The following is a 22,269-nucleotide window of genomic DNA, read 5'->3' on the forward strand; positions in this document are numbered from 1 at the left end:
TTATTTGTAAATTTATAGTAAACGAGTCTACTTGTGAAATTACACTCATTTCCTATTATTTGAATATAAAGGTTTAATGCTCCATAGATTATTTTTTTAGGGTTCCTTCTAGCTAGTGTCCTCTTGCTCGTGTTACTTCCATTTCAACTGAATGGGATCCTAATGTTGGCTCAACTAAAATTCCCTCCATTTAAACCACTGCATAACCATTTATTCAAACAGTTGACATTGCGTTTTTCTAAATAAAATTGCATTATTCATCATGGGTAGAGATTTGCAGACATGGTCAGGCGTCTCGCGATGTACAGTAGTTTCAAAAGGAAGTATTAGTTAAAGGTGTTATTCCTAACACACTGATGCCTCCTATGGGTCGTAGAATACATTTTGTTTTATTTATCATGTTGTCCAGGTCGTGATTTCTTCACCTTTTGTAAATTTGTTTTAGTCTTTTGTGTACACGTTGTTAGATCACTGTCGCACCCCAAAAGAAAATGGTTCCAAACATGGAGAATGTGTAATGAGAAGGACATGGTGAGACTGCTAATTAATTGAACTGATTGGGACTTTCCCACACTGGAGGAAGCTGTTTAAAAAGGCCTAAATAAATAGAATTTGTGAATTAATAGTATCTGGCAACAAATTACTGTACATGTCAATGTTGTCTTGTGAATAATGATAACACAACTCACATTTGTGTGTTAACCATTGATAACAAAGAAGTAGAGCACACATAGGGTAAAAAACAAATTGGTATAAATTGGGGAGGAGCCAAGATGGCGATCGGGATGGCTGCATAACTGCTTGGCTCAGTGTGCCCTCCCGGCCCGCACATATATCCTGTCGATTATCCTGAGCAGTCATTGCTAATTTAAGTAGGTGAAGGAAAGCGTTCACTTCCCCTCTGCTTTTGAGGCTCCTCCGCGCAGTAGATCCGAAGAACTGTCCCCGTTTCTTTGGCGGCCTTCGAGGTGCTGAGACCGGGATCTCGAGTGAGGGGAGTGTCCGGCCGCGATTGCAACCCTAGCGGCCTCTGGTTGCGAAGGGAAGTCGGTCGGAGAGAACCTGAAATTTGCGATCCGGGAGAGAAGATACCAACGCACTCCCAGTAGTGGGTTGCCCTGCGAGAGGTGTGAAATAGCTGGGACGGAGAGAGTCCACGATGCCCAGTTCCCCTTCGATGTGATACCCGGTTATGCTAACAGCCCTCCCCGGGAACCGGTGGGTGACTCCCGGGCAGCGGGGAGCTTGTTTAGCCTTTTGGTGACTCTCCTTTCTGCTGCCTGCTCCGACTATTGAGATCCCGCTGTGGAACCTGCTGACTCCGGGGGTCGAGCCCGGTCCTGGGGTGCGATGGAGGGGAAAGAGAACGTGGCGGCTGAAATGGCGGATGACACTTTCCCGTGCTCCCCTCGCCCGGGCAGAGAAACCGATGCACGAGAGAATCCCGGGGTCTGGCTATGCGAGAAACTGCCCACGCCCAAACATATACTGGCTGCATTGACAACCCTGCGGACAGCCCTGATCCGGGAGGCCCGAGATTTGGGACAAAGGATGGCCGCCATTGTTGTCCCGCCATCTTGTGTCGGCACGGATCGCTCTCAGGGAGGCGCCGATGTGTCTGCCTTTGCTTCATCGACTTATTCCCCGGATGAGTCTACATTCTTAGAGACGTGGATTGATTTGGTTCATGAGCTTTCTGTGGATGCACCTGTGGCGCATGTGCTCGTCTCACCGGGGCCTTTCTCTGATCGGCAAGTGGAGGAACAGCATCGATACACGGCTTGGGCGGCCCTGTCGGGGTTTTGGCGCTTCCCGCATTGTGTGTTTCCCTTTCCGTGTCTGGCGGGACTGTGTTCGGACTCGAGACTGTTGGCGGTGTTGACATTGTTCCAATCGGACTTCCGCCATGCAACATCGGCGAGGTTTCGGTGGCTGGGGTCCTGTGGAGCGGCGACGCTGCCTGGCCCTCCCAGTGTATTCGGACCCTTTGTGCTACTTTGTATCCCGTTTGAAGGATGGTTCAATATTGGTACTATTGACAAACGAGACCAGGGGTGAATTTGTTTTGAACATGGAGGGACTCGTGGCTGGCTGATGATGATTTGAGGGGCGTTTAGCGGGGATGTTATTGTTTGCGTTATACATGATTGCTGCTATCTGTACTTCCTTTACCATTACTGTTTACACGACTTTTGCACGCGGAGGTGAGAGGGGCCGGATAACCAAATTGAGGGCCCTTCTCCTGTATTTTTTCTCTTCTTTTTCTCGTTTTCTTTTCTGTATTTCGGGTCTCTTCTATAGGGCGACAGGCACGCTGCTGGGGGGGGTAGGCCGTAGCCTTTTGCAGGGGTGCAGGGTTGGGGGTTGGGGGATGGGCTTGTTATTTTGTTCTCTCTTTGTTTCTATGGCCCTTTGCCCTTTTCCTTTTTCGATGTCGTCGCCTTCCATGTCTCCCATATTGTGTTTCGCCTTGAGGGGTGGGGCTAGTTCGCCATGATTGCTTCGTGTTTATTGAGTCTATCCTGACTCATATACCCCCTCCCCCGTCTTTTTCATCTATGTACATCACTGGCGTAAAACCTTTTGCTTTTCGTTAGCTGTCTCAGGGGTGTGTGTGATTATGCGACATTGATTTTATTTTATTTTTCGTTATTATAAAATGAACCGCCTCAGATCCTTATTCTCGCATGGTACCTTAATTATACGATATATCCTGGATGCTACTCAGCTTTGCGCTCCGGACCGCTGTATTTTTATACAATGTTATTTTTAATCGATTTGAATAGCGGCCGGCCGAACTGGTTGTAGGCCCATGTTTGTATCCCCGTATTATAACAATAAAGGTTCTTAAAAAAAATTGGTATAAATTTGGATTAGGACCCAGGTACAGGAGTGTACTATCTGGAGTCACCCAGAGATTCAGGTTTTAAAATCACTCTTATAGACACAGAGGAAGAAAAGATCTCCCTCTATGCGAACGACGTTCTTGTCTACATTACAGATCCCGGAATTACTATTCCTTTCCTGTTTAGTACAGTAGAAGAGTATGGGAGGCATTTTGGGTGCAAGATAAACTGGAATAAATCGATGTTGTATTTCCCCAGCGTGATTCCACTGTGTCTGCTCCTATCTGGAGACCTGAAGGTGACCCAAGAGCGCTTGATATTTTCATTTCCCCACATAAGGAAATGTGTAGGCACCGTAACGTTGGAAGGGTCATCTTTAAATTTAAAGAGGATGAGGAGAGAAGGAGGGGCCTCCTCCACTCCTTGTTAGCGAGGGCGCCATTTTTAAAATAATCACCGTTCCGCAGTTACTCTATGCTGTTCAGAACACCTACCACCCACTTCCTCGGACGGTGTTCACCGAACTGGAGGGAGATATCCGATCCCTGCAGGGAGGCCATCTCCGAGTCGCACAAATATTTTTTTTTACAATGCAACCCCATCAATGGTGAGATAGCTCTGCCAGACATAGAGGCCTAGCCCTGGGCCGCACATTTGATCCCCAGCAATGATTGGTCCATGGGGCACAAGATCACCCCACATATAGGCTAGAGAGGGGTTTGATGGAACCACATACACAGTTCCATTACCTCCATGATGGCGAGGGAGGGAAACATCCTAAACAACGAAGTTGTAATGACGACTTACCTGAACAACGACAAATCATGATGAACGAAGTCATGAACAACGAAGTCCTAAACCACGACTCTTCTTAACGATTACCGGACTGCAATGCACTCTTCTAACTTGGAAACGCCATTCCTGTAACACGAAGAAATGCACTGCACAGTTATCCGGAGTTCTAAGTTAAAAAGGTGCACTATAGCAAGGCTCCTTTGATTAATCAATATTTTGTTCTCCCATTGCCAAAGTACATCAAAATCTACTTTGTTACAGAAAACTGAGAGTGAGGCTTCGGAACTAAGCCCTGTAACCAGATCTCTCTCGCAGAAGGAAAGGAAGAGCGGTGAGGGATATTCGAGGAGGTGAAAGAAAAATATAGCACAAGATTAGCCTCAGGTGTGTGTGGGTAATCGTGTTTATATTTAGGGTGGGTGCAATTAGTTTTTAAGGGGTTGGGGGATCCGCGTACTAGATGTAAAGCAATTTTTTAAAATGCACACTCCTTTACCTCGAAAAAACGTGGTAAAGGAATGCATGGAAAAAAAGTCGTGGTTTATACGAGGTCGTGGTTGCGACCTCATTGTTAGGGAAGTCGTGGTTGTGGAACTCGTTGTTCCAACATACAACTGGCGAGGGAGCCTATCGGCTACTGCCAGCGACGTGGGTTCCCCTGGAGGTGTGGGACAGGGTGATGAAAGTGATTGGGTGTACACACCGGATTACCAGGGCAGCGCCACTTTGGAAGGGGGTGTGGTTGAAAGACTAGTACAACCTGAAAGATTTGGGGGGATAGGTCTTGGTGGGCATCTCTACCATAGGCGATATTGTGGGCAAAGGCAAACTTAAATCCTTGTCCACCCTGAATATTGGCTCCACAGGTCCCAATTTATTAAGTCCAACCAACTACGCCAGGCGTGGCTAGCAGAGGGTATATTGTGTGCGGATTTACTGGAATTTACCCCTCTGGAGGAGAGGTTATTGTAAGAGGACCTCACAGAAAAAGCGATCTTTCTTACATAAAAAACAATAAACAATAACATACCAGATAAGCTTGGGAAGATACGCGAGAGATGGGAGGGGACCTGGGCACCCTGGAAGACATCGACTGGGAGGCACCAATGATGCAACCAAGAGAAGTGGCCATTAAAAATAGACCGAGCCTTGTTCAGTACAAACTCCTACATAGAATATATTAAGGACGAGAGAAAATTCATAAGATGGGCAGAGTAGAGACACTGCATTGCCTTAGGTGCAGGACCGTTGAGGGCGATTTCTTTCATACGATATGCTCCTGCCCCGCTCTACAAGCTTACTGGAGGGTGATTATTGGGGAGCTGGGACGGTGGTGGGGGTACATCTGCCGAATGACCCAGGGTTTGTTCTTCTGGCAATCCCGAATGACGTTGATGCCAATAGGGCTCAATTACTCTTTAGCTCTCTGGGCCTGGTGGTGGCCAAACGAGATGTGGCCTGACTGTGGGGGGCAGATGCAGGAGTGGCGGTGAGGGATGGACCTCTATATGGCCGCTGAACGTACTGCAGCAGGGGATGCTCCTGAAAGTTTTGTAGTATATGGGTTGCCTAGAGGCGCTACCAAGGCCTAGACCTGCTGGACGATACACAGGAACCCTTGTCATCCACTACAGTACATGAAGATACCACAACATATTGAAATACCCATTTGGTCAAGAACCCATTATGTTGTCGTTGTCACTGTCCCCTGACCGAGGTATAGACACAGGTCTCACAGACTGGATACAATGTTTACTGCTTTTGAGTGGTTCCACTAAAATTGATTGTACCCTTTCCTGATGATAGCACTGTACGCGGCAGAGGTTACAGTTCTGAAGATTGTATGTTTGTTATTTACAACATGCAAATGAAAATAACAAATATAAAAAAAAAAACAGGTTGGTAGTATTTGAGGAGGAAAATGTAACCCATTGAATGGAAACAAGATTTGAAAACATACTGTATCAAAATTAACAGAACAATTAAGTTCTCCTTCTAATCCCCTTCATATTGACATAGAAAATGTAATACAGCGCCCAACTATGCTAAACTTACCAAAATAACTGAAAGTAAGAGACATACTCTCACAAAGCATGTATGCAATTTTTCTTTTTAAAAATCTGCAGGAATTGCAGCCTGATATAAAAAAAAGATTTTTATACACAAACGATTGGAGCATTCTGCTTGTTAAAGCAATTATACTTGGCCCATTGCTGAAGGTCTAATAGGGTCATGCTTACTAATTAGTGCTTAAACATTCTTTAGCCCCTAGGTTTGCCCCAGGCTTTTATTTAAACCTTTGTTAGAAGTCCAGCATATTTCCATCTGCCTCCTACATCAAAAACAGAGTAGACATTCCACAGACTCATTCTACATTTGCTTTAAGTCCATGTTTCTTTATTGTGGATCAATACTTTTCAAATAGGCAGCTGTTCCTAGCCAACAATGGCACCTCCAATGTGTGAACGTTACAAAACAAGCTATTTCTAGGTGGATAGTGACTTGTATTGTAGAGCTTTACAGGGTATTATAGTATATTCTGCTAGGGGCAGATGGTAACAACATCCATTTTTGTGCTTGATAAACTATACAGGAAATGTATATGGCATGCATTTGATCTGTTGGCTTGAATTTGCAAAGCTGTGTGTCTTGACTGTAATCCTAGTGAAGGGACTTTGTTTGGAAGATCATTATTTAACTTAGTTTTTGACACACCTCTGACTACCTTATTGTTGCTAGGGCATTCTTTCAGGAAGATTATACAAGTGATAGCTGGTTAAAAGTTAAGTTGGTGGGTCATATATTTTTGTCTCAAACTGGACTGAACAATGAAGGCAAGCCAACTTAGTTCAATATGATTCAGAGATGTTCTGCCCCCAAGATATAAAATAATAATTTTGTGGTGTACAAGCCATGTCTTTCCCACCCAAGTGTGTTGTAACTCAATCTTCCTACTAAACCTTTGTCAAAATGGTGTTAAAGCAGATGATGGTACAGAAAAGTTTAAATATAAAAAGAGCTGTCTGTATTAAAAAAAAGTTACAATTACAAACCGTTTCACACGGTCTATCATTTATTAGAATGTTTATCGCAAAGTTTTTCACTTTATTTTTCCATCATGTCCACTCAACATAGATTATCAGTCATGAATAAATATTCATATGTGGTGCACAACACATTGTCAGGTCTCTTAAATCTAATTAGACTAACAGAATGGAAACATCAAAGGTTATAGAAGTCTTGCAATCAAAAGCCATAGACAAAAGGATGACAAATCCTACAGGGTAAAACGTCAATGACCCAAACATCCTTACAATATCAAGGATCGGTCACTATTATGCTGTTGGTAGTCAGAATTTCACCAACAATGCCCACTGTATGTCAAGCATTTGCCCATGACTGTCAGGGATAGCTAGAATGGGCTCACAGTATGTCAGGAATGGGCCACTGTTATGCCAGGGATTGCATGGGCCCATATTGTCATCATAAATGTCCACAAATCCGAATTTCTATGACATCAAAGTTAGCTAGAACGTTGACAGGAATGCCCTTCATTATTACAAGTACTATTATGTTCAGTATCTTCTGTTATTTATTTATTAGTCCGTGTGGCAACAATACTTAATAGTTGCTTATTCAAAATGGTGCCAGACAAGAGACCTATGCGCTATTTTACTACTAGATAAGTTACCTGATCCCTGACACTGTTTCAGAAAAGAAAGTTGTTAAAATTGTTTAACAAAAGAAGGAATAACCTCTGGACATCAAGGGTGTTCTCTCACGTAATTATTAGCCAGAATAGACCCAGGTGAACTTATTTATACAAAGACATACATTAACACATATATTCACTCATTCATGTGTCTATGCATTTCCATTTAGGATCTTCTTCGTCACCACCCACACCTGACTTACCAAGTCCAGTGTGATGCAATAGAAAGAGCAGACCACAAAGTGCTTGTCTTGCGCAAGGTCAGTCAGTCATAAAAACTTTATTTGATTTCAAGAAATCATAAAAGCATACTATACAGACATAACTAAATTACAACAACACAGAACTGTTAAAAATTCATAAAATAAAATGACAATGACAATTACTGATTCCTTCAAATATTCATCACCAGTGGTCAAAGGTAAAAAGTGCAATGTGCGTTTTAACAAAGTACAAAAACACAATAACCCTCTAAGCAATATTCATTACTAGTCTCAAGACAACTATTAGCCATACTGTTTTCTTATTCAAAATGCCCCCTTATAACATTAATAACCGCACGATTCCAATTAATGCAAGAGTCTAAAACCATCTTGATATGAAATTGGCCTATGTAGTCATAGTGAGGGAAGCAAAAAGGTTGTTCTTCCAGAATGATATAGAGGATCAAAGGGTAAAAATTGTGCTATAGATTGATTAGATGTATTATCGCTAGGGCATTGGTGGGAGATTTTGCATCCATCCACATTGTAGTGGAAACACCGTGAAAAAATACACAGTGCTAAGGCGAAGTCTGGACAGATAAAATCTGTGCTGAGAATTTAAGGCAGGCAATAAGTAGAATTGCATCGCTGGGAGGAAAGTAATATAATTGTTAATTGAAGAACAATCGCTTGGGAGCTAATCTTTGGTGATTAGCCAATGTTCTTTCCCAATGGACTCCCTTAACTTTAGCTTTAGCTGATTTTAAGATATGAACTGGGTCTTCAAAGAGAGCGACAAGGTCCAAATCACTAAATGTGCATCTAACTTATCTCAACCACAGGATCTTCTCAACATTACAGATAGACAAGCAGTCAGATAGAATTTGCCTGGAAAATTCTAATTCTGCTGTAGACCACACTTTGACCCATAATATTAACAGGGCAAAAGCAATTCAATCCTCAGTGTAGTTCAAGCCCACTTTGGAGTGACCAAAGTAGGTGGAGGACCCCTTGGAGCCTACAGAAGCCTCCTATGGAAGGCATTCTTTGCGATTTGGAGCTTGGAGCAGTCTGTGTACCCCCATACTCCTGACCCATATGTAGCAACTGGCAAATATTTTGCTCTATACAACATCATCATTTCCCTAGCAGGCTTCTGGTCCAGCTTAGTTGTAAAGTGAAAAAGAGCTTCCATTTCCCTATTGACTTGCTGCAAGATAAATGATAAGAGAGGATTCAGTTTCAATAGATTATTAAATAGGATCCCTAAATAGGACATTTTTCTGAATTTATCCTACGGGGCTCCTTGGAGATTGAAGTTTTCATTTTTGTTGTCACAAACCATTTCATAGGATTTTCTGAGGTTTACTTTCAAAGCTAAAAACATGTGCAAAAGCCTCAAGGTTCTTTTGTAAGCTGTTTGCATAGTAAAGTGAAGAGATGGAAAAATCTCCATCCCTTGCACAATCTAGTTTCTTCTGCCGTAGAAAGACCGCCAATCCATTTATGTCTACAAGGAACAAGAAGCGGCAAAAATTCTTTCCTGGCAAACACCCTGAGCTAAACTTATGGAGTCAGTGCAGTCTACTTCAGGACCACAAGCGATCTTCATTATAGTATTCTGGTGTAGTTTCCTAAGGAGGATAACTAAGAGCTCCTCCACCACCAGGCCCCCATCATGCTCTAATCCTTAATGCCGTTTACATTGCTGAAAGCAGACAACAAGTTTATGAAAGCCAGATGTAATGAGCACTTCATGGACTTGGTGTATTTACTAACAATTAAAGGTAAGTTAACACACAGCTCGAATGTTCCTCAGTCCTGTCTAAGGCCATATTGGGTTCTTGAAAATGTTATTATCTCTGGCCCATACTTACAAATTTGTTAATAGCACTCTTCCTAGTACCTTAGCCGTGCTATGTATCAAGGAGATCGGTCTGTAGCATGCCGAGTCATTTCTATCCCCGGTTTTAAAAATAGATCCCACAATGGCATCTTTCCATGAAATGGGAAGTGGACCAAGAACAGCTGTTCTAAAAATATTGGTCAAAATTGGAGCCCATAGTGGGGAAATATTTTCAAAATGGTCAAGCGGGGCCACATCCCGGTCTGGAGCTTTCCTACAAATGCACTCCACCTCCTCAACGGAGATGAAATAACTAAAATGGGAGGCCTGTAAATTTCATTATGTGTAAGGAATTTATTTAGGGGATGCGCTAATAGTATGCATTCCACTCTGTTCCTGCAATCAAACAATTTTGGTTTTCTGTGCCAGTCAAACAATTTTGGTTTTCTGGGCCCTGGGTGAACAGAGGATGTTGGACAACTTCCCAGAGCTTTTGTGAGTTCCAGAGGGAACCAGCTACCAATAGGTAAAACTGTGCTGCATTCACCAAGTCCCTATTTCTAGGGGCAAAGTGAAGGGCGTCTTTTAACTGTTTGTGTGCTTTACTGCAAGCGTTATTAAACCAGCCGAAAGACTGAGCCAAGTGTGTGGAACCTTTAACTGTTAGCTCAGATGATACCACAGGGTACAGAGTCTCAAAGTCTTTGGTTAGGGCAGTAGGAGTAGACTCAGCTGACAGGCATCTATATATCAAGCTAAGGTTCTCCCTGATTATTTTGGATTTGAAAACGAGCAGGCAATCCCCTCCCATTTTAGTCTGTGGCCTTGGTTTATACTATATTTAATAGGGGCTGAGGTGGTTGGCACAGTATCCCCTAGGGTATAGTACCCTTATACAGTATTTGTTATAGCTGAGTTCATATTTACTCCAGATGTATGTGGAGATCCTCTCCAAAGTTCATGCCTCTCGGATGTTTTGTTCGGAATCGGACAATGAGCCGTGATTCCATCTGTCGAAGAAGACGGACCATGTCTCCTCCTCTCTCTGATTTGGTCAGCATTTTCAATACGTAATAGTTCATAGCTCGCCAATCCCCACTTTGGCACGTGCTTAAGTGTTTTGCTGTAGCATACAGCATATTTGAGTTCTTTACAGCTCGGATATGTTCCAATATTCTTTTCTTTAGCATGCACGTGGTCGACCCTATGTATCTCCACATACATCTGGAGTAAATATGAACTCAGCTATAACAAATACTGTATAAGGGTACTATACCCTACACTTGGGAACGAAGACTAATAAAATGCATAACATAAGAGATGCCCTAAATGGAAACAATTTAGGACGCTAAGTACTATACTTGTATAATCAGAAGGCACCAGTCCTTTGTCTGTCAATGTTTTTTTTTTTATTATTTTGCTTTATAAACTACGAATCCCACAATGCCACTTTAAGGCTCAAGTGGGGCAGTATAAAAATAGAAAGCAAAAAAGGACTTGCTGACCGTGAGAAAAGCTGTGAGGCTGAAACGCGTCGGTGGAGTGTTGGTGAAATAAAGACTTCTGAATAAGTACCCGGTTGTGCCGCCCTATTTGTTTTCTATATATATATATACGTGTCTCTTAGTTTGAACGAGACAAGATATCATTAATTAAAGTTTTTTTTAACTCAGCGTTCACATGAGGAGCCAAACTTATCAGAGGGTGAGCATAATTTGAGTCAGAGGTTTCGGAGGCAGAGAGCACAGTGGCAGACCCATTGCATCGCAGTTTATGATCTATGGGCTTAGGATGACAAGTCCCTGGTGCCGTGGAAAGGGATACAGATGGAGTGGTGCGGTTCCTCTCCAAGCAAATCACCCCCTGTGAGTTAGGAAACTGCTGTCCGTACTGGGCTGCGATCTTTCCCATGCCCTATTCCAATTTATCAAACAAGTCTTTTTCAAGACCAACAACTAGTGCTTCAATTCTTCCAAATAGATCATCATTACATGATTTGAATGAGGTGCCCAAGTGCGCGAGGATTTCTCCATGGGACCCAATGTTTGCGAAAATCTCATGTTGGATACCCCAGATAGGAGGAGGCTGACATGGTTTCCTTCTTGGAAAACAATTGCTTGTTACTCCTACTTCGCTTGCTCAGGGGTGTGTTAGACTGGGGGCTGGGAACAGCTGATGTGGCAGACAGATTTTTAATGGGATTTGCTGTTTCTCTAAAATCACCCAATCATTCCTCATCCACGTAGGTACTATCTTTGTTAGGCATGACAGATCTGGCCTGACTTGTACATACTGCTACCAATTCCTTACTAGTGCTTGGCAAATCATTAGATGGAAGCGGCACATCCGCATTGGGTGTTAATTGAGTATGGGATTCTTGTGTGCTTGATGAGGATAATGAACATCTCACCACATTTATTCTTTCTTCAACCCGGCCAATTTCAGTGATCAAAGCACTCCTAACTGTTGATGAATAATTAGTAAAGTCTGTGCTATCAAAACCTGTTGTCGCCACGCAGCAAAGCCCTAGATGGTTCAATAGAGAGTGCTCAGTAATTAACAGACAATGACGGAAGGCCCTATCAACTGACCAAAGGTGCCCCTTTCTAATTAAGTCAATTAGACAGAAGTAAAAGCTGGTCTTATCCTGTAGGAAGGAGGAAGTACTGTCTAATCGATGGGCTGCTCTCGTTATTGCCGCCACCCTAAGGAACGGAAAAACATTTTGGGCTGCTGTTAAAGACATGAGATCAATGGGGCTATCATTAACTCCAATTTGCTGCAATATAACCAGCGAGGCCTGGGAAGCTCATTTTTCGAAGATCTATTGTGCCACCTCACACGAGGAAGACTTATTTGGGCCCCAAGCCCCCATAGGGATTTCAATATCTTTATCTGAAGTGGAGGAAGCTATACACCAGAGCTCTGGCAATAAGGCCCCTGGTCCCAATGGGTTGCCCATCGACCTCATTAAATATGAACCCGATTTCTGGGCTCCACTACGTTTTAACAACTTACCTTGCACCACATTACCTGGTACCTGGTCAACTAGTACCATTGTCCCAATTTTTAAAAAGGGTGATCTCTCCCAACCCAGTTGTTATAAACCAATTTCCCTGATTGATAAAACGCTGAAAATTTTAGGGATGGTCTTGTATAACAAGATTAAAACCTGGTCTGAAGACAATCTCATCTTACAACCATGTCAACTGGGTTTTAGGAGCAGAGTAGGCATGATCGAGCAATGTCTAAACCTTAATTTAATAATAGGAAAATACACCATTGCTCAGAAGTCTCCTATTTACCTGGCTTTTATGGGCCTGGCCTCAGCTTTTGACTATGTAAATCGGTCATGGCTGTGGTCAACCCTATTAGAATATGGGTTAGACGAGGCCCTGGTACACTTTTTAGCGCATCTACTCAAAGACCTGAGAGCTCGAGTTAGGATTAATACTGGGACCAGCTCTCTAACTACATCAAGGTTGGCAGAGGGGACAGGCTGGGATGTGTCCTGGCCCCCTTACTTTTTATCATATATATCAATAATTTACACAAAACACGTATTGAGCTAACCAATGATGTTCCCAGAGTTAACAGTGATATACTCCCTGCACCATTATACACCGGCAATGCGGTTTTAATGGATCGCACACCTAATGCCCCACGCCTTTTAGTATGGGGATTTGTTGATTGTATGACCACTCTAAAAAAAAAAAAATTTATAAAGGCTTGTGGACCAAGGAAGTGCCTTTTAAATTCTATTTCTGTTGGCAACCAGAGTTTATAGGAGACTGCCTTAATTGTGAAAAGAAAATGGACATTCCGTGGTTAGCAGAGGTGCGCTCAAGTCTAAGCAGGGTTAATTACTAACATATCTTCACAAAACCTAACAAGGTACACACTGTTAGCAAAAGAGACGTACGCACAGCACTTTACACGCACTAGAGCATGGTAAGACTAGACAGAGAGTTGAAGAAACCAACTGTAGCTGCTTTTATGTCAATTGAGAACACCTGTTATCAGCTTGCTTGCTATCTTACAAAACCTCCTGGCCAGTGGGAGAGGGGTCTCCTCTTTTGCTTAAGAGCGGGCACCGTGACATTTTTACTTTGTTTCCCTCTCGGCTTCCATGTCAACCTCGACCTTTTGCCATGTCTGTGTGACGCCCAGAGTGGGCAATCTACATTACATTTTTTATTTTCTGTAAATTTTATATCAAGTATGCTAAATGGCTCCTAATCCCCCATTTTAAAAATAATTTGACCACTCACCTCGAAACTGCATATAGATCTATTCTCCTCCTGGAAGGCGATGAACTTGCCATTCGAGTAGGTGCCTTTCTGAAAACTGCTGTGCAAGCCCGCAAAACAATGTGCACTTTATGAATAATGTTTTTAACTCATCTGATTTTATATATTACATTATGACGTAATTGTATATTTTATGTGCTGAAATGTGATATATGCTTTTATGGATACGCATCAATCCGAATAAAGTAATTTAATAGATTTTGATTGAATTAGTAATAGCAGATGTGTTAGATGAGATGGGTGCAGTTCCTTTAGTTGCTTTTGCAGGCCTCGAGCCTTACAGTTTTCATTTACCCATTATCTTGATAAGGGCAGCAAAGATTGTACCAAGCAAGACAAGTTAACTAATGAATTTATAGTAGATGGAAAAATATTTATTGTGGTACAACACATAGGGCTTTCCTTCAGAACCTCAATAGGCCACACGAAAGAGGGGCGGCCCAGCCGTGGATAGGCACAGAAAGTCCGGGCTTTGCCTGGGCTGGCCCGCTCTGGGGACGGTAGCACACCTTTAATGGTGGCAAGATGAGGTGCAGGTGAGAGGGAGTTGTGGGATTCTAAGTCCCCAGCAGCAGTGGCATAGACCGCGACGGCTCCCATCTGACCAGTTTTACGGCAGCGGGGTAATGCGGGTCACAGCGGTGCTTGCAGGAAAATTCTCGGCCCCAGAAATGGTATCCGTAACAAGCAGACACAACCTTTACTGCACAGGACTGCGGCAGTCTTTTTATGGTGGCAAGATGACGAGCAGGTGAGTGCCAGAGGGAGTTGTCGGATTCTGAGTCCCCTGCGGCGGCAAAATAGACTGCGGTAGCTCCCCTCTGATCATCTTTGAGGTAGCGGAGCAGTGTGGATCTTAGCGGTGCTGGCAGAAAGTCACCGAATGCTATCCCCAACAGGCAGATACAGCATTGTATTGCAAGCATCTACTTTGCGTAAACTGTCCAAAGTGTGAGCATAGCTGTGCTATATTTATGTCCCTTTTTGCGTTAAAAATAGATATGTTGGCAGACATTGAAAGTCTTTGGTGATAATGGTTGAGACGTGAGTACCTTGCTCTCTGTGTAACGGGATTCAAGATAGTCTGGCTGATGAGGGGTGATAGCTGAAACCAGTCCCAGGATGCTTGTTTTTTGTCCAGGTAGGACCTGGTCTGGCAGTTCGGACTGTGCTGTTCTCATGGGGAGCAGGGTCTAGACTGATTTGCATATGGCTGGGTCCAAACTGGGGTGGCGTAGTGAGCAAAAGGATAATGGGATTTCACCCAGATCTCTTGACTCAGGGTGAGTGTTTGAAAAGATTCAGCACTCCGTCCATCATCTTGTTGTGTTTGCACCACCAACTGAACTATATCCCAAAAAGGCATGTGCATATCTGTCGAGGAAGGCTAGTGGCATTTAGGGACTATAGTGGCATGCTGCCAGCATAGAAGATCTTCTTTCCCCTGTCTTCCAGGCGTTTGGGCTCCCTGTTGACTGGAGGGGTTAGGAAAGTGCCCAACACCTGACCCAGAGAACACAACGCATCAAACACACCCAGCTTTCTAGTGAAGCAAATGATACGTAGACAAGAAAAGAGTGTCCCCAGGGGATGGGCCATAGCATCTAGCCAGCAGTCTATTTAATTCTGTTTTGGAAGATTATTTATTCTATGGAGCAAACACTGGATCGAGCACAGCTTACTGAATGGAAACAGTGGCTCAGAGAATGGTGCTTAGGGCTGTAGGACCTATGATAGAACGTTAGTCTTTGCCTCAATTGATGGTAAAGGGAGCTGCAACACAGTTTTTTCTTTTCTTATGGATACTTTTAACTGCTGATTCCTCAGACTTTCGGTAGAAAGACCGCTCTAGTCCTTCCCACAAAAATGTCTGGAATGAAGATGGTATAGGGCGGTTGGACTGAAAAGCTTGAAGCTCACTCATGCAATGAGCTACGGTGAACCTGATGAGAAAGGCGATTTTCAGGGTCAGGAGACGTAGGGACCAGCTGTGCAGTGACTTGAAAGGGGTACATGTAGGGAAAATATGGACCAAATTAAGGTCTCGCTGTGGCATCTCAAATAGTTTAGGAGGAAATATGTGGACCAAACCTTTAAGAAAATGCGCCAAAACAGGTGATTTGAACAAGGACAGTTGTTCCGGTAAGTGCACTAAGGCCAGAAGAGCCTACAGATATATCTAACATTGCCCACTACAGAACTTGCGGACCAAAGACAAAACAAGGAGTAATTCATCCAATAGTTAAGCCTGCAACTGGTCTGTGCTATGAGTGCCACACCAAGCCACAAATTTAAAATAAAGGAGCATCCAATGTCTTTCGACTGCAGCACGGCACGCAACAGGACTGCCCCTATCGCCTTTAATATTTACACTTGCCGTGGCTGCTTGGGTAAACAGGACCCACTGGTTCGGAGCTTACAATGGACAGAACAGTGGAAGGAAAAAATCTCCTTATATGTGGATGACATCCTGCTTTGCGTGACTAAACCAGACTTTACATTAGCCAGGTAAATGCATAGATTTCACATCTTCAACACTAGATACACGATAAGTTGATAGAAATCCAAGATTTTCAACTTGCATGGGAGATCACTGCATCTGCCCCCCCGAATGCACCCTGGAACTGGTTGCCGAGGGCTTTTCCTACATTTGACTTTGTCACAATGAACCCAACATTATCCTTTGACAAAACGTGGTAGTGCCCCTCAAAACTTTGAAGCGAGATGTCCAACATTGGAGATTTCCGTCCCCCGTCCCCTCCTCCCCCCGCTGACACTCCTAAGCAGGGCTACCCTGTTCAAAAGGTTGTCCTCCCATGAGAGATGCGGCAGAATCATATTTTGGTGAAAGCTAACGGAACATCTACATTTCACCATGCTTCTGCCAGTTAATCCCTCATTACATCAGTTTTCTTTTGTCAGTAGCTAAAGCATGAAGAGATGGTAAATGGGCCCCTATTGCTTCCACATATGTTATGATTTGGGGGTTGCAGATTCTGTACTTGCTCTGGTTGGGATTTGTGGATCCCTTCTACATGTGTCCAAGTCCTTCCAAATGAGACCTTGAACAGATGACTCTTGTGCCACCTAAAGCCCTTAAGTCTCCTAGATGATAGGTCCGTGTTGATTTGAGGGTCTGGACATGTTTTCTTGAAAAAACAGCAGGTTGCCAGTGTAAGTTGTACAAAGCAGGAATCAGTTTGATTTGTAAGTGGTTTCTCTACCTGAATGTTTTCCGTGTTTTGTAACACTTCACGAAGGCAATTGCCCTTCATGTCATTAATTCACTGAGAATTCCCCTTTTTAGGATCACTGCCTGTGTTGCTTCACTGAACCAAGCAGAAGAAAGCGAATAAAATCTGTCAGCTTTGTCATTCTAAATGTTAGAAGGAGAAGTGGTTGGGTCCAGGTGCTTTCCCAGAAAGAGCATACTCTGCTGCCTTGGCAATCTATTCAAACCTAATTTATTGCCAAAGGTAAAATGGCGCTGGCAATTTATTACTGCAACCTTTTATTCACTTTTGGTCTTGTGCGTGTTTATCATGTTTTTTTAAGATCAATACAACTTTAATAGTAGTACATATCAACGACCATGATATTTCTTAATTCCCCTTCACAATCTTTTGTTTGTTATATGTGTGTTTTATGGTGATGTTTGATTTAAAAAGTATTACGGATACTATGGTTTCTTTTGAAGGCTTTGATATATGTTGTTTTTATTATCCTATTAATTCCATTCCTGCTTTACATTAACCTAGGTTTTCAAGATGTACTGCCTTGTTAATTTCCATCTTGTCCAGCGTTACCACAACTGCTGCTTTAAAACGTTCCTAATGTAATTGTTCTCGTTTCCCACGCTAACAAGCCATTAGTATCAAGTGTCACCTTATATTTGTGAAACTGAGTGGCCTAGTAATCAAGGCTGATGGTAGTAGTGGGTTTATTATTTTGAACTGCTTCACACCTGATTTTAGACATGATCAGAGTAAAGAACGCATATAACAGCCCAGTCTGTTTTTTCCAAACCTACCAAAATCCATTAGGATCAGGTTGGTCTTCCAAAGACTGACAAAACGGCTGTTGTATTCTCTTTCCTTTCATACAGCAACACCATTGCTTACTTCAGATATCATGTTATGATACGCTATGTTCAAAGAGATTTGTATTGTGCTTATTACCGTTAGTATGGAGGTCTTCCTATTTGTGCCGTGTTGATTTGTTTTACCATTGAAATTACCTTTAAAATCGTATATTTCTTCCTCATTACGGGCAACATTTTAAATGCACATTGAATATTTAGGCGCATGGAGTCAGTGGCGTCACTAGGGGGGTGCGGGGGGTGCGGACCGCACCGGGTGACACCATGACATGGGGTGACACCGTGGTCTGTGTCGACAATAATCTTGGCCGGCGGCTGGGTAAGGTTCGAGAGACTAATATTATCTTGCATTTTGGTAAATGCAAAATAATATTAGTCTCTCGAACCTTACCCAGCCGCCGGCCAAGATTATTGTCCAATTAGGCTACGACGTTGTTGACGTTCGAAACGTCACTCACGTGACGTTGCTCCCGGGCCCGCCGTTTTCAACACTGCTCATGGGGTTTTGAAAAGGAAGACAAGCGTGCACCTGGCACTGCACAGTCTCCCTCTAGAGTGCCTGCATGAGACAGCCCCCCCTCCCTCGAGTGCCTGCACGAGACCGCTGGGGTGCTGCCTGCACGAGACCGCTGGGGTGCTTGTGGTGTTTCAACCATGCGCCAAGGCCCCATGGGGGCGCCCGGGATATTGCCCGGATGTGTGCAGTGCCATCACCACGCCCGGAGGAAGAAAATTCAAAGTTATTGAGGCATTAGCGCGGGGCACTCAATCTCCGTCCGTCGAAGTCATCCTCAGCTCTCATGGCCACGCAAGAGGCTGCATCGGTGATGGCGGCGCAAACTGCTGTTAGAGCGGGGGGGGGGGGGGGGGCGAATCGAGTGAGTCACAGCAGCAGTGTCTGGGGGGAGAAAGAAGACTGCTGCTGCAGAGTGAATCATGCAGTGCTGCAGGCCGCATGTCGGGTCCCTGTGAGCAGCCGGACGGGACGGTCACAGACGGGAAGAGTCTCTGAACTAAGTTCAGTAAGTGTGTTTAAGTACATGAGTCATCTGAAAAAATTAATTTCACGCAATTCTGCAGGGCTGCTCTGTCTCATCATCCTCAGTGAGCCTCCTGAGTCATGCTATTCTTTGAAAATGCCAGGGGTTAACTTGTTTCGCAGTTAAAATGAATATTATGTATGTGTGTGAATGACGTGTGGTGATTTCCAGCTGCAACAGAGTCCAATAATCCAAGCTGTCAGTAAACCATGAAATATGATATTGTGCTCTCAATTTTAATACAATTTCTGCAAACGTTTTGTGTCTAACCAGATAGAAACATAATACAGTACTGGTAGGCGTAATGGTAAACAGTGGCAACTGTATTATAGTGCTGTGAGGTCCCAATCTTCAGAATGCACTGTGAATATGCAAGGCTATAAACGTTTTATACGCTATGGCACAGTCATAATGATCAGATCAATACGATCATCTTCTGAGCAGCTGCAGTGCCTGCCTGCCCTCCGTTACCGAGAACTGCAGTCACACATTCTATCTCCAGTTATTGTGCTTCTATTTCTGGTGATTTGGAGTATTTTTAAGATCTTTTTAGCGTTTCTATTGCTCAAATGGCTGTCATTGCTGATATTTATGTTTTTCCCTGATATGTATAGGCTAGCAGATGTATTTGGTGTTTAGCTTTCAGGCCGAGCCAGGTTCGTTCTTGATGCAACTCTCGCAGACTTGAAGCACATTTTATTACTATGTGAAACTAGAAAAGGGTTAATTAAGAGCCATATTTTTTCAAACACTTTTGAAACTGACATCGTCATCGTTTGTTTTCTATTTTCTACTTATTTAACTAATCTGTAAAGCGCTCTGATACCCTCTAGGGTCAAGTTTGCGCTATATAAAACTTTATAAATAAAATAAAAAATAGAGCCAAAGGAATAGGGCACCCATCCCCTGGCTTGGTATAATAAAATATGTAATTGGGGTGTAGTGAGCTCCCCGATCCCCGGTGTCACTACACCTGATGCACTATCAGTAGCTACGGACTGAGAGTTTGGATTGCAATAGCCTGGTGATGTATTGTCCCAAAGAAGAAAGTGCGCCCAATAGGATCTAGGCCATGTGACCCTTAGCCTTTATCCCTTGTGTGCGTCTTTCTGGCCCTAGTCAGGGGCGTAGATTCCATTGGTGCAGCAGGTGCAGTGACACCGGAGCCCAGAGGCCTGAGGAGCCAACTGAACCCCGACTATCGCTGTATTTCAGTCAGCGGTCAGAGGGACAATCGTCTTCCTTGCCCTAGGGCCCAGGCCATACTGGCTTCCACTGTCCCTCGTCTGTGCTGCCCTGTCTTGACAACATAGGTTCCCAAGGGTTTGTGTATGTAATACGATATGATAAAGGATGCGCTGTATTCAGACATAGTTTAGCTCAGAGAAAAACAATGCAATGGAGAGCCAACATGGATTTATTTCCAATTCTAGGGAAGACCTTGAAGTCTGTATCAAAGGGTTTCCTACAGGTAAGTGTCCTAAAATGACATAATAGTATAGGTGCAACAGTAAAACTAGCGTACAAAGTCTCAGGTAGAAAGCTTAGGGCTACCGCTGTTGTTGCACTGGTCTACAAGAGTCAAATGGAGAAAATAACCAGTCAACACTTTCACTAGTGCCTATAAGTAGGCCCACTGGAATTGTGCAATTCCATGACTGCTGGGGGTTGCCTCACTTGCTGGCTAAATCACCATATATAGTGCACAATTCCCCACCCCTCGCTCTCTCTTTGCCCTCCGTGATGTGTTTTTTTTTCTGCACGCAAATACACTCAGACAGGGCACCCATTATCTTGCAGTTTTTGCAGCACGCCGTGCGATTAGAATATTAGCAGTATGATTAGAAAAGAAACAGCTTTAGATGGATATTGGTTTCCACAAACAGCGGTTGCCAAGTGTGTGTTCCGCCCGCAGGAAGGGCTGCGCTTTGAAACCCCGGACTTTTTTGCAATGGCTATTTACTGTTTTTTTTGTTGCTTTCCGTGGGGCACTATGGGCCCTAGTGCAAGCAGGAGGAAATGCGACCACCACCTCCGTGTGCGAAAGCAAAAAATAGTGACAATTGACGGCACTTTACACCCCAGATCCCCGTTGCCACTGCCCCTGCTGTACTAAGAACAGATACGTACCTATTTGCTTTGTCAGTCTCGAGGTACTGTATTAGGAGCTTTCTCAACATTTTAACGTAGCAGTTAGTTTCGCCCAGAGTGTGCCGTGTTGTCAAGCCAGACTGTGTCATCATATTGTCAAGTGTGTTGCTGCCGTGTTGTTCAGTGCAGTGTCTTTCAGTCTAGTCTCGCACCTGGCTTTGCAGTGTATAGTGCTGTTTTTCTTGACTAGTGCCACATAACATGGGGTGAGGTCTAGTGTTATGGTTTTTTGAGGGTTCTTGAGGCCTACTGTGGTCCGTATTACTTAGTTTTGTACCACATTGTTTAGTCTGGTGCCATATTGACCAGTGTTGCGCCATCGGGGTATCCAGAGTGGTGCCATTTTGTCTAGTGTTGTCTCATGTTGCTAAGCTGGTGTCACATCATCCATTGCTGGGCCATTGCGTTTTGTGTGGTGATGTTTTGTCTATTGTGGCGTCCTTCTCTCTAGTGTGATGCTGTGCTGTTCATTGTGATGTCATGTAAACCAAAGTTGTGCCATGTTGTTTAATATGGTGCCATCACATTTTCCACTGTGGCTTCATACTTTCTAGTGTAATGTCCATGTTGTGTTGTGCGTTGTGGCTCCATGTTTTAAGTTGTCCAAAGCAATGCTATAATGTGGATCTCTGGTGTTGACCTTGGTGGTATGCTGCCATGTTGTCTAGTGTTGTGTTGTGTTGTCCTGTGGTCCCGTTATTTGCCAAATGTGTCCACTGGCGGACTCTGAGCGGAGGAGGTCCATGCGGTAAGTCGTGAGGGGGTGACACCATGAGTTACCCGCACCGGGTGACACCAACCCTAGTGACGCCACTGCATGGAGTACGATGTCATGAACATACTTATGGTGGTCTGTGAAGAGTTTGAATGTGAGTTTACCTGCTCCTATAAGCAAACGTTATCATCTTTTGGGCCCGTGTAACAGCTCATCTTCCACTTGATTTTCTGAAGGAAAGACATTTCAAACGCACCTCGCACTGCAGTTAAATGTGTTTGAGGTTTCCTGTGGATCAAAACTTACACTTTCTGGATGATAGTGCTGTGCTTCTCTTTATGCTTTCTGCATGATACAGAAATCAGAATCTATCTTTGATAATCACTGGATAAAGGTCAGAACCCCCTTTCCTATCAAGAGAATAGTGGTGCTTCCTGCCCAACTCTTCAAGTCCTTCCCGCTAAGAATAAAGAAATGATTAACTCCCTACAGAGCTCCAGTATAACGCTAACATTCTGTATAAAAGCTGATACATGTTAATCTGTTCCACCC

The 22,269-nt window shown here is 43.7% G+C and overlaps 1 protein-coding gene across 9 annotated transcripts in view; it reads left to right on the forward strand.

Moving 5' to 3' along the window:
• RELCH (RAB11 binding and LisH domain, coiled-coil and HEAT repeat containing) overlaps window positions 1-22,269 on the forward strand; it is an 878,561-nt gene that overhangs the window by 825,153 nt on the left and 31,139 nt on the right. The window lies entirely within an intron of this gene.

The sequence above is a fragment of the Lissotriton helveticus genome, chromosome 4_1 (genome assembly GCF_964261635.1).
Source record: "Lissotriton helveticus chromosome 4_1, aLisHel1.1, whole genome shotgun sequence".
NCBI classification, from domain to species: domain Eukaryota; kingdom Metazoa; phylum Chordata; class Amphibia; order Caudata; family Salamandridae; genus Lissotriton; species Lissotriton helveticus.